Genomic DNA, 12,045 nt, shown 5'->3' with positions numbered 1-12,045 from the left:
CCCACCTCTCGGATCACTGAACAACGAGCTACGCCAGACCTCTCCACACTGGGTGATGGTGCTGTACTAGGGGGCGGAGTGGGGAGGGTGTCGGCCAATTGCCTGTTAACAATCCATCTGAGCGAAGTTTCCACGCCCCAATCGGTGTTTGACATAGCGGATTGGGCTTGTTGTAGCCCAATCGACGGTGATAGAGATGAGGGCAGACGTTATGGGGGCGGGGTCAGGGAGGGGAGGAAAAAGACTGCATTTTGTTTATAGGCGGCAACCTCACGAGGAGCGTTCCATTCTTATAGGCTCACTGAAGCTAAGAGTGGCACAAGAATAGCCCAATAGTGGGGAAAGATAGAGGGTTCGCGGCGTGAGGCGCCCAATGTGGATCTTCTGCCGAAGAAGTAAGGGCGGGGAAGTTTAGGAGTTGAGGAAAGAAGATTAAAGAGCGCGAGGAGGTAACGCCAAAAAGTCTAATTTGTTGTAGGTCGGGTGGGAGGGGTGTGTGCGTGCTGAGGGGGGTGAGGCGTCCTGGAGGAGCTGGGAGTCGGGGGCGGCGGGACGGAAAAGGAGGGGAGCGGGCTGAGGTTGGTTGGTGGAGCGAGCTAGAGTGGTGAGTCCGCGGGCCGACGGCCGGCAGAGAGCGCGCGCCCCTGCGCTCCGCCCCGCTCGCGCCTCCTCTCCCCAGGCGCCCCTCCTCGCGTCCGGCGGCTGCAACGTCCTCATCCGACCCCGCGGGGCGGAAGGTAGCGCGGGAGGGTCTCGGGTCCCAGAGGCGGGCGGGGCGTCCCGCAGCTGGCAACGTGTCCCGCAGCTGGCAACCTACATGTTTCTACTCCCTGCGCCTGGAGCTGCTGTTTCCAAGAAGAGGAGCTGTGGGGGACTAGCCTGGGCTTTGGAGCTGCTAGAGGCGTCCGCTTGTCTCCCGCCCCCCTCCCTCCTGACCCTTCCTTGCTGCCTTGGCTTTCTTGGTCTCTGGAGCGTCTTCAGATAACTTGGCGGGGGGTCGGGAAATGTCTTGGCCCCGGAGCCTCTGGACGCCCCTTCAGACCTCGGAGGTACCGGCCCCCGCCTGTTTTGCTGCCACGATTAGAGAGGAGGGGGCTTGAAAAAATAAAAAGCACCTTTCCTTCTTTGTCTATTCCTTTGGGCTCCTTTGGAATCATTAAAAAAAATGTTGACTCTGTTTTCAATAGGTAAAAACGATTGGAAGTGTTATGGTAGTTTAAAAGGAGTACACTCTGTGACATGGTTTAATTACTTTCTGTGTGGCTTTCTGGTCCTATCCCACCACCCACCCACGCCCTCCACCTCTGCGAAACTGTTACCCGTTTTAAGGATGCTGAAGAGGCAGGAGACAGGAATTTTCTAAAAGTTCTATTGATAAACACACTTGCACAACATATGCTAGGCACACACATAAACTATAAACATAAGCTAAAAACAATATGGCTCACAGCTACACTACCTAGCCCTGTTATCCGCTGATCTGTCACTGAGCCCAGTTGAATGGGGTCAGTAGCAGGATTACAGTTATCCACTTAGAAATCCAAGTGAAACCGGAAGTAATTTGGGAGCCTGTGGGTTAAATACTGTCCCCAGAATTGGCCTAAGCTAAATTGAAAATGTTAACTTTCTAGACGTGTGAAAATTATCTTCATTACTTACCATTAAATATTACCAAAATGTTGGTAAAGGTGAGAGTTTTCTCACTGTGTATTCATGTGTAAATTTCAGCTACTAAAACCGGGCCACTCATTGCCCTAATGTTTTCAAGTGAAATAAGTCTAAAGTTATTATAGTAACTTGCTGCTTTTTGAAAATTATGAAACCTAATTTATAATAACTATTTTGTAAATAAATTCCATAGCTGTAATCAGTAAATTTAAGTAGGTTACTAACAAATTCGTAAACGATTTACTCTCCTACCTGTTGCTTCTAATCCTAAATACCCTTTGATATCCCGAGGGGTTAGTTAAAATGCATCCTTCCACCCCACACATGTAAATTCGACCATCAGTTCAGATTTGGCTACTTGATGCATTTATGCTTTGCAACTAGGTTTTTATGGGTTTCTAGGAAAAGAACATTCCCCCCACCCCGCAAAAAAACCCAGTTTACATTGATTTTTCATCCCTTTGTTTGCTCTTTGTTATTTTTATTCAGAATGAATCAAAGTTGTCCAGGTAGATACAGTGCATGGTATCATTATGCCCTCTCTGGAGTAATCTCTCAAGAAAACCTTTGGAATTCTCTTAGAGGAATTGTTGATGTTACTCATTGTTCAGTGCTCAAGATTTAATTCCTAAAATTGGGGTTGTGAGTTCCATTCAGCTCAATTTTGGAGGGCCTTAACGCTTAAGAATAAATGGTACTCAAAACAGGTGAGAAGAAGAAAAGTAAGTTTTCCAGAAATTTATTCGCAGCTCAGTGAGTCCAGCAGTTGGATATTTTTTGGTTTTGTTATTTTAGATCTCACCAGTGAAAAACAGACCTTTTGCATGTGAAGATTAGGTGACAAGTTAACTGGCTACCAGCTTCCAAAGCAGTTATACCCTTTCATGGTGAGGTCCTGATTTTAACAGACTAAAGAACGAAGTTTAAGATTAGAATGGTCAATTTTACTCATTTTCAGGAAGAAGTCTTTATGCTTACTCGTCTAGTCCAGTTTAGATGCTAGTATTTTGAGGTTACTACTACGCCAGGAAAACACAGCTATAATTCATGTGTAAAGTGACTGACCACTGAAAGAATATGAGCTTGAAAGGAATACTAGAGAAAAGAACTTCCATGTGAAGCTTATAATTTGGGATGTGTGTGTATGCTTAGAACTGCTAGTTGATGTAATGCCAGTTAGTTGAGACCCACAAATATATAACTACTCTTGCTGTCAAATTAATACAAACTTCATTGCTTGGTATCAGAATAAAATACAAGAAAAAAGCCGAGTTAAATGAATTGTTTTTATCTCATTAGTGAAAGTCTTTAGAATACTTTCTCTAACCAAATTGGATTTAGTAGAAAAAGAAGGCTACATTGAGTAATTAGGTCATTTTAGAAAAGCAATGAAAGGTACAACTAAATTCCTTTAAATGCTCTAACATTTATGAGTGACTTACAAATTAGCCTGAGTATTTTAGAATGAGTGGTAAGGAGAGACTTTAAAACATTTGGGGTAAAAGGGGTGGAGCTTGGTGGGTTCTGCTTTATTCTCTGAAATAATCATGTTTTTCTGAAATGGTTGTTTAAATTGGTTGTTAAGTTGTTTAAATTCAACAACTTATTCTAGACACTTGGGATGTAACAGTGAACAAGAGATAAAGTTACCTGTATTTTACTGAGTTTACAATCACTTTGAGTGCTTCAGATTGTTAGGAGGAGAGATTTTTTGATAAGGAGCTTACAGAGTTTGAGGAGCAGGGAGTTGTTTACCAATTGCCAATGATAAGAAAGGAAAAGCTTACTTTATTATTTTTACCCCTTGTTATTGTCTTTCGAAATGTTCTCCATACATTAGGTCTTTTTTTCTTGACAGAATAGGGGTTTTATTTTTTCATAATTTCAAGCTTGCCTTTGAAATAAATAAAATGTTACTTTATATTTTTAAAAATTGTGTCCTGAAATTTACTGTAAAATTCCTATAGAGCCCTGGCTACTGTGGCCGAGTGGGTTGAAGGCCAGCCTGCAAAGCAACAGATGGGTTGCTTGTTCCATTTAGGTCAGGGTACCTGCCTGAGTTGTGGCCCAGGTCCCCAGTTGGGTGTTGGCTAGAGACAACCCATCGATGTTTCTCTCCCTGTCTCACTTCTCTCTAAAAATGAATAAATAAAACCTTTAAAAAATTCCTATAAAGCATTTGTTGGCAAATTGTGGCAGAACATAAGCTAGAATATCTGAAAGTTTTAGTTAGAATGAATTTGACTTAGGAATAGGTCTGAATATCAAATGCCTAAATCTTTTTCAGTTGTGGTTTTAACAAGAGAAGTTGGAAATTTGTTGTAATTAATTTATAGGTAACATTAATGAGAGAAAAAAGAGGCCTGCAAAAATGCTTTGCTATTTAAACCTTTCAAACTACAAAAGCATTTGATCGGCACTTCTTTGACTTAATAGACCATTTGTAATGCAAGAGGAACATTAGGAAAGATTTTAGCATTACTTTAAGTATAATCTTCTAGTCTGTAGGTGTAAAAATCCCAGGTTTTTAACAGGAAACTTGGTGCCTGATTAACTGTGTATGTGATTTAACACTGAGTTTGTTGCTTCAAATAGTGGATGTCTCACCTTTCCAAAACCTAGTTCTTAGTTCTCAAATGACAAGTTCTGATTTTCACCATTTTACTCTGTCATGGTGAGTCATATTGTTAGACAAATATGAGTTGTTTTCTTAAATTGGATGATATGATAACTCTTTTTTACATAATCCCTCCACTTTAGGTCTATCCATCCCCTGCTGCAAAGGGCTTGGATTTCTATATCTACATTAGATCTCTGTTTATGCTAATTTGCGGCATAATCACCTCTTCCAAAGATGGTAGATGTTAATGACCTGCCGACATCTGAAAACTATAAATAGGAATATTTAGAAGGGAAAGCAGAGACTTAACTAATTGAATATAATGTTTCAGCTGAAATCTTTTATTTAAAAAATCATTTATTGATTAGAGAGGGAAAGAGAATGGGAATGAAACATTGATGTGAGAGAGAAACATTGATCGGGTTTTGCCCCAACCTGGGACCAAACCTACAACTCAGGAATGTGCCCTGACTGGGAGTCAAACGGGTGACCTTTCCATTTGCTGGAGGATACCTAACCCACAGTAGAGCCACACCAGTCAGGGCTAGCTGAATTTTTTTTTAAAGAGCAAAGAGGAAGAATCATTGATAGAATGTTAAAACCAAAACCTTTTTCTAATTTTAGTAAGTATGGTTGATCTATGTGTTTATGTGCACGAGAGTATATATTTATATATAAGCAGTTTTGGATAAATAATTCCAGTCCTGCCTTGTGGTCCTTGCCATGGAAGGCATTCAAAATTCCTAGGTGATTTTGTTTAACTCTGTTAGTTACCAGAAATTTGCTCTGAGCAACATGAAACACAGGCTGATTAAATAGTTGTAAGTTTTTTAAAAATTCTCACTGAGGACATTTTTTTCATTGCTTTTGTCAGGGTGGGGGTGGGGAAGGGCCATAGAAAGAAAGAAACATGGATATAAGAGAGAAACATCTAATGGTTGCCTCCCATATGCTTCCTGACCAGGCATTGAACCTGCATCTTAGGTATGAGCCTGGACCTGGGGTTGAACTACATACAGCCTTTCAGTTTATGGAACAGTGCTCCAGTCAACGGAGCCACACTGGGCCAGGGCTAAATCTTTATGAATTTCATAATAATTTTGGATTCAGAGATATTTTTGAAGGTTTTTTAAATGCATGACTACCAAGCAGGCCGTAAAATGAATGAAATCTCAAGTGAAGTGTTCTTAAAACCCTGGATCCATCCATATAAGACAGTTGAGAGTTTCACAAAGTGGTATTCATAGGGCAAAAGATAAAATCTTGACATCTGTCAAATTTTTATAGTATTAAAATAAGCATGACTAATTCTATTAATATTCATATTTTAAGTAAGTGTAAGTATGTGTACAGTGCATTTTTTAGTCAAAATTTGGGGTGTTATTGGCTAGACACAGTCATTTCTTTGCCAGAGATACTAGGCTGTGTGAGGGCTAACCATCTGTCAAGTGATGGAGACAAAGAGAGGTTTAATATACTAGTATAAGATTTCTACAAACTTGTTTTGAATTGTATTGTCATTTTGTTTTGGCCTTCATACTCTGTGTTAAATATGCACTGGGTCAGTCACCCGACTTTGTTTTATGAACAAACTATTCAAGGTCTGGATGAGGTTATTTGTCACAGCTAATGTGATCTAGAGGCCTAATAAAATATGTTTTGATTTTCCTTTCATGTAATGATAAAAAATTCTCAAGTGGGCCACTCAGTAACAGTTATACAAGTGACTTCAAGCACACTTGTTTTCACCTACCCATTTTGAATTTTGGGTGTCTTAATCCTTTCGCTTTATGTGTTAAAGGCTTTGTATTTCAAACTTATTACTGAGCTGTTTGGTGGTGGTGGGAAGTAGCAACAGGAATCCAGATTGCCTGTTTTAGGTACAATATGGTGTGATGTGAAATTGAAACAGCAGATTGGTGAGAAACTTTAGTTTCAAACAAATATAAACTAGTTTGTTCAGTGAAGTCATACACAAAACAGTAGTCTCTATTGACAGGGTAACACTTTTTTCCAGTAATTTCCACATCATGAGGTCAGTGTTTCTTTGGGTCAGTGGTCTATTTCCAAGGCATCATATAAGAAAAAGAAGCCCTAGTTTTGTTGATTGTAATGATATACTTAGATATGGCAGGCTGAGAAATCATTTATAGCACTGCTAATTATATCAATAAAAATAGCAATATTAATGCTGTGAGTGTCAAAATGCATTTCTGACAGTATGAGGTAAACAGAACTATAGTCAAACAAAGCAGCCAGCCTGTCTCCACTGTCAGCTCATGAATATGCACTTCAGGAAAAATAAACACACAGTTTAGAGAATTGGGTGTACTGATTTAATCTTTTTAAGTATTTTTGACTTTTTTTTAGATGTTTTTTATTTCTAATTCACATGATACTAAAACAATTTGGATTTTTAGTTTTCAGATTCTTCGTACCTATTTTACTGTCATTAGTAAGTTTCTAGAGACATTTATTTACAGTTAATGCACTAACTATTTAAAAAAACAATGCACAGCAAAACAAAAATTATTACTACCATATATACAAACACCTACTAAATCTTTGGCTTCCTTTAGACTTTAAAAAATATCCTTTTCCATGGTTTTGATTTAAGGGAATGTGTACATTTCTTTTGTTGTTTTTATTCTATTTAATTTTTCAAATTTTGTATTTTAAACTAACTTTCCTAGGAATATAAAATCAAGTTAGTAAAAGTCATTAACTTTAAAGGTTTTAACTTCAAGGAACAATATCTAACTTTTCAATAAATTCCTCATATGTTATATTTAACTCTTTCACTTCACTGCACGTTATCAAAAATCTCAGATGTAGAGTAAGGAAAGATTATCCTGGGTCTAGTGCTGCCATGTCCTAGGTCTGGTTGTATGATCTTGGCCACGTCATCTAATCTGTTTGGATCTCCTGCTTAGCCTCATCTTCAGGGTCCCTTTTAGCTTTAATAGTCTGAGTGTGTTTCTTTTCAACAGTTGAACATTTTGGCTTTAGATAATGTTAATGGAAGTGATATTTAGGGTATCAGGAAAGAGTATGTGTAAAATATTTGACTTTGCCTTTTGCTTTTAGTCCTTGATAAAACTGTCTTTTTAATGATACTTCCTTTCAAATGTCATGGTAGTTTAAGTATAGATACACAATATTAAGTACAGATAATAATATTAAGTGCATATTATTTTTTATAGTTGGTATTATAATTTATTAGTTTATATAAGTAAACTTTTTTACCAGCTCACCTTCACTCATGAAGATAAATTGGTAATATAATTTATAAACATGATTCTTTGCATTTCACTCTACATAAAGTTGATTAACTGGGGAAGACAGATTAATAATATTAACTCAGTCATTTTCTCATTCAGTAAAGTAATATAGTTAGATAAATAGCTATGTTTCTACAAATTAAAAAGGTAAACTTGATATTTGTGACTAAGCAAAAAATCAGGAGCTATCTTTATATAGATCTTATAAAATTGGTAGCTTTTAACTAGTGCGTCTGGGGATGGATTTACATAAGAGGGTTGGTAAGGCAGACAAAGGAAATTGACTATTGATGAATAGTGGAAAGAACCTGTATTAGAAAAGACTTTACAGATATTTCACTGTCATATATAGAAATGAACAACAATTTGTGTGTTCCCACTTGATAGGTCTTTATTGAAATATAACCTTAAAGTTTGCATTTAAAATTGGAAATAAAAATTCACTCTTTTTTTTCTTTTAATTGGCTCATATTCCTTTGCTGATATGAATAGTAATGAGAGGCTCAAAACCAGCAAACACTTTACCTATTCATAAATGGCAACAGCATCCTGGAGAAAACTATACTACCCCTGGATTCACCCTGTTCCCTACACCCACCCACAGCTCTAGATGTTCCTGGCACTAATGAAAATTTTTTATAGATCACCTCATGGACAGAATATGTAGCAAATTGTCCAATACAGGGTGGAGTAAAAGTAGGTTTACAGTTGTGAGTATGAAGAACACAGAGTTTATTCTTGCATTATTATTTATTAATTATTGTATTATTTTCAATACATACAACTGTCAACTGCTTTTGCCTGACCCTGTATAGTAGGTAGGGATAACTTATTCCCACTTTTTAAATGTCTAGCTGATAGAAATGGCAGGAAAATTTAGATCAATCATTGGGCATGAAAGGTGATATGAGTGTTTATTTCAATCTGTGCAAATAAAAGAGAAAATACTCTAAAGGATATTTAGAAGGGAAGCTGAGTTTAGACTTACCTTATACCCAGACAGTATTGAGGAACTGATGTGGACTAGCCAAATTATTGGTAGGAAGCATAGTGAAAAAAAATAAAGTACATTCTGCTCTATTAAGCAATAGTAATACTAGTAACAATGGCAATGATAGCCAAAATTTATTGAGCATTTACTCTGTACCAATACTGGTTTTATCTACAGTTTCTCAGTGAATTCCATAATCCTGTGAGACAGGTATTTTAACTGTGCCATTTTAAAAGAGACACTAAGGCTCAGAGAGGTTAAATAATTTGTTCAAAATCACACAGCTAGTATATAACAGCTGGAAATTCAAACTCAGGTCTAACTCTAGAGAACCTAATGTTGTTAATCACCATCCCATCATGGTTCTACTCTGGGATCATTTTCACTCAGTGGTGGCCCAATATTAGTACTGGTAACTTTATTTTAAAAAAGTTACAGTGGATTTGGAGAGGGGCACAAGGTGAAAGGTGTAAGTGGGAGGAAAAGTTGCTATGATAGAGTATTTTTAAAATTTAACTCTTCACTCTAGAATTACAAACACTGAGAGAGAATTTGTCTACAGGCTTTTCAGTGGGTGGACTGAGGAACTTGTGCCTGATTTGATTTAGTGAATAGCAGCAGGGATTGGTAACATTTGTTAAAGCAATCCCAGGAAATTATGAATAGGAGCAGGTCAAAGGAAGCATTAGATACTGGGAGGACTGAGAAGGCAGAGGTCAAAAATAACTACATCTAAGTAGATTGAGTAACTAAGAACTAGGGATTATACAGAAAAAAGGGTGAAGCAGAACAGAAGCACAATATATTAAAAAGTGTTGCAGGTCCTTCAGACTGTGGAAAGCCCTTACATGTTTCTATCCTTATATTTCTTTCAGAAATAACATCTGGCTTAAATAGGGGCCACCTAGAATTTGTGATGCAAAGACTGCTATGGTTTTCACCCCCCCCCCCCGACAATCACTAGTACTAATTTAGAATTAGGCAATAAGTTTAGGCGTATTACAAAGAAATGCAATTTAGTATAAAAATGTACGTGGTAAACCTGAGAATAGCTATTATTTATTAAGACCTACTGTGTGCCATTCAATTATGAAAATACTCTTTCTGGGGGAGTTTATAAGTTGCTGTCTGCTGTCCAGTTGTCAAATGTAAGAAAACACCTGTTAACTTTTCTGAGGATTTGATGGGTGAAATAAATAATAGTACCTTAATTTTATTTCATTTCATTATGTAGTTTAGCCTTTGTCTCCCCCTTCACACATTCATGGAGTTTTAAACCAGGTTACACCAGGCTTAAGGTAGAATAGAGTCTATTTTTCTTATGTAACTTTCACTTTTCCTTAATTTGTCACTATACTGAAAGAGAAGTTATTTTTGTTTGATAGGGTAAATGCATTTCTATCAGAGTAATAAGCTAAAATCATCAGTGGAGGTAAAGTCAGTTTATATGAGTTTGGATTATATTTTAGATAGCCAGCATGAGTTAATTGAAAGAGAATTATAGACTTTTAAAGTGAATTTTTGTTTCAGATAATTTAGTGACATCAAACCAAGTACAAACTGATAGCACATATATGTATGTGCCATATGTACATATATCCTCATCCCTTTATACAACGTATTAGAGACTTCAAAAGTTAAAGAGATAACATACATTGTTGATATATATATATATATATATGAGTTGGATCATCTGAATAGAATAAAAGAATAAGGAAAGATGAAATTGCTATGCCATCACTTTCATGACTTCACTTTTCCTTATGATAACATGTTTGGTTTTTTTTTTCAGATTCTTATTTTAGTGCATTAGGAAATATGGTGCAATAATAATTTTGTATGTTGCAAATTGATACATCACTAAGAAAGGTAATGTGAAGTTAGAAAGGTGATCAGTATTCATTTTATACATTATACCTTTCTCCTTCAAGTTCATTGTCATTGGAACTCTTGTTCTTTTGACATCTTATGGTACCTAGTCTTTTTAATAGTTTTATTTGCATTTTACACTTTTCTTAATATATCTGACCCTTAGAGAAATACCGTTGAAAACAGATGCTCTCAGTACTTTTTCTTGTTCTAGTAAAGGGTTAAGAACAAGGCAATACTACGTTCAGGGGGTGTTTTGAGCTGAAAAACAGTATGGAAACAAATCAGCAGCAGTCCAGACTCTTCTGATTCAGATATTTGACATTTTAGTCTCAACATTTGTTATAAAGTGAGTTGCTAAAGTGTATAAAAGTCAAAAATAAATGGTGGTTGTTTCTCTATAATTTTCTTTTATGCACATCTCTGCTTCTGTCTGTTATTTGTCTAATGATGTGTTTTATTAAATGGGTACATCCAATGTAAAGTGAATTTGATTCATTTTGGTGTTTTAGATGCAGTTTAACTCAAATTCTTTGACATTCATCACCCAGGAAAGGTAACTTTTAGAATTATACTACACTGAACTTCAGTTTCTTATGGACAAGTACCATGCTTTATTACTCTCTGAAGCCTTAGTGCTTGGCACAATACCTGGCACGCTGGAAGGATTCAGTGTTGATAAGGCTCTTTTGTAGTTGTCACAGATTACTTTGATCCTTGCTTACTAGGCTACCATTCCCTCATTTTCTTTTCACTGGCTCAAATTTAGTATTGTTTTCATTGTTATTACCTCGTATAGGCTTTTTCTATACTTTTCTGAGTCCCAAGCATTTTTACATATGCTGATGATCTTTTCTCCTTTTAGATAATGAAATTCTATCATGGCAGAAGTTCCAATAAAATTATATTTACCATGATTCAGAAAAGAAATATATTAGATATCACCCATCTACTACAATCAATTCAGGATATTATATTGAATAAAGTGCACAGAATTACATTACCTGGTGATTCAAGGATGAAAGCCAAATTTCATATCCTATATGATTCCTATCTGGATGGGAGGACAGACAACCTACAGCATTTTTTGCACTTAATAAGTTGCAACTGAAGTCTGGAACATTCTGTATGGTCTTTCTAATTCTTAAAAAATAAAGTTTATAAAATTTCACATAACTAAAAAATAGAGTTTTAGCTTATTTTAATTTATTATCTAACTTGTTTAGAAGTCTAATCCAAAGAAACACTTAATGTTAGGTGATGTTATATCCTTAGGTCTTCTAGAAAGCAAAAGAGGTAGTTGGGCTGTGAACAACATGGAGAGCAAGCAATGGCATGTAAACCACCATGTAGGGTGCATATTTAATTCCTATATAATGGCTGACATGCTTTTTCATATTTATAAGGCTTGCTGGTTAGACTTGGGAAACTTACTGATTGGCCAAGGTCATAATTTGTCTTTCTACTAACTGAAACTACAGCAAATTGATTTGAAGCTGTTTCCAAACAAAAGATAATTATGTACTGGAATAATTAAAACTTGGATTGCATTAAAGCTTACTACAAGTGATTAATAGCTGTAGTATATTTTGGGATCTGTATCTAAGAGCATAAAG

At 36.5% G+C, this 12,045-nt stretch overlaps 1 protein-coding gene across 4 annotated transcripts in view; it reads left to right on the top strand.

Annotated features, from left to right (window-relative positions):
• Positions 1-291: 291 nt before the first annotated feature.
• The window catches only part of ZBTB20 (zinc finger and BTB domain containing 20), an 826,710-nt gene continuing 814,956 nt past the window's right edge, over positions 292-12,045 (top strand). For all 4 annotated transcript variants that reach the window (XM_037057415.1, XM_037057412.1, XM_037057413.1 and 1 more), the window contains exon 1: positions 292-449. The gene's annotated coding sequence lies outside the window, so the exon portion shown is untranslated. The remainder of the gene's footprint in view (positions 450-12,045) is intronic.

The sequence above is a fragment of the Sturnira hondurensis genome, unplaced genomic scaffold (assembly GCF_014824575.4).
Source record: "Sturnira hondurensis isolate 20B ecotype Veracruz unplaced genomic scaffold, ASM1482457v3 Scaffold0009719, whole genome shotgun sequence".
Taxonomy (NCBI): Eukaryota; Metazoa; Chordata; class Mammalia; order Chiroptera; family Phyllostomidae; genus Sturnira; species Sturnira hondurensis.
The sequence above is the reverse complement of the archived record's forward strand: the minus strand, read 5'-3'. Positions and strand labels throughout refer to the sequence as shown.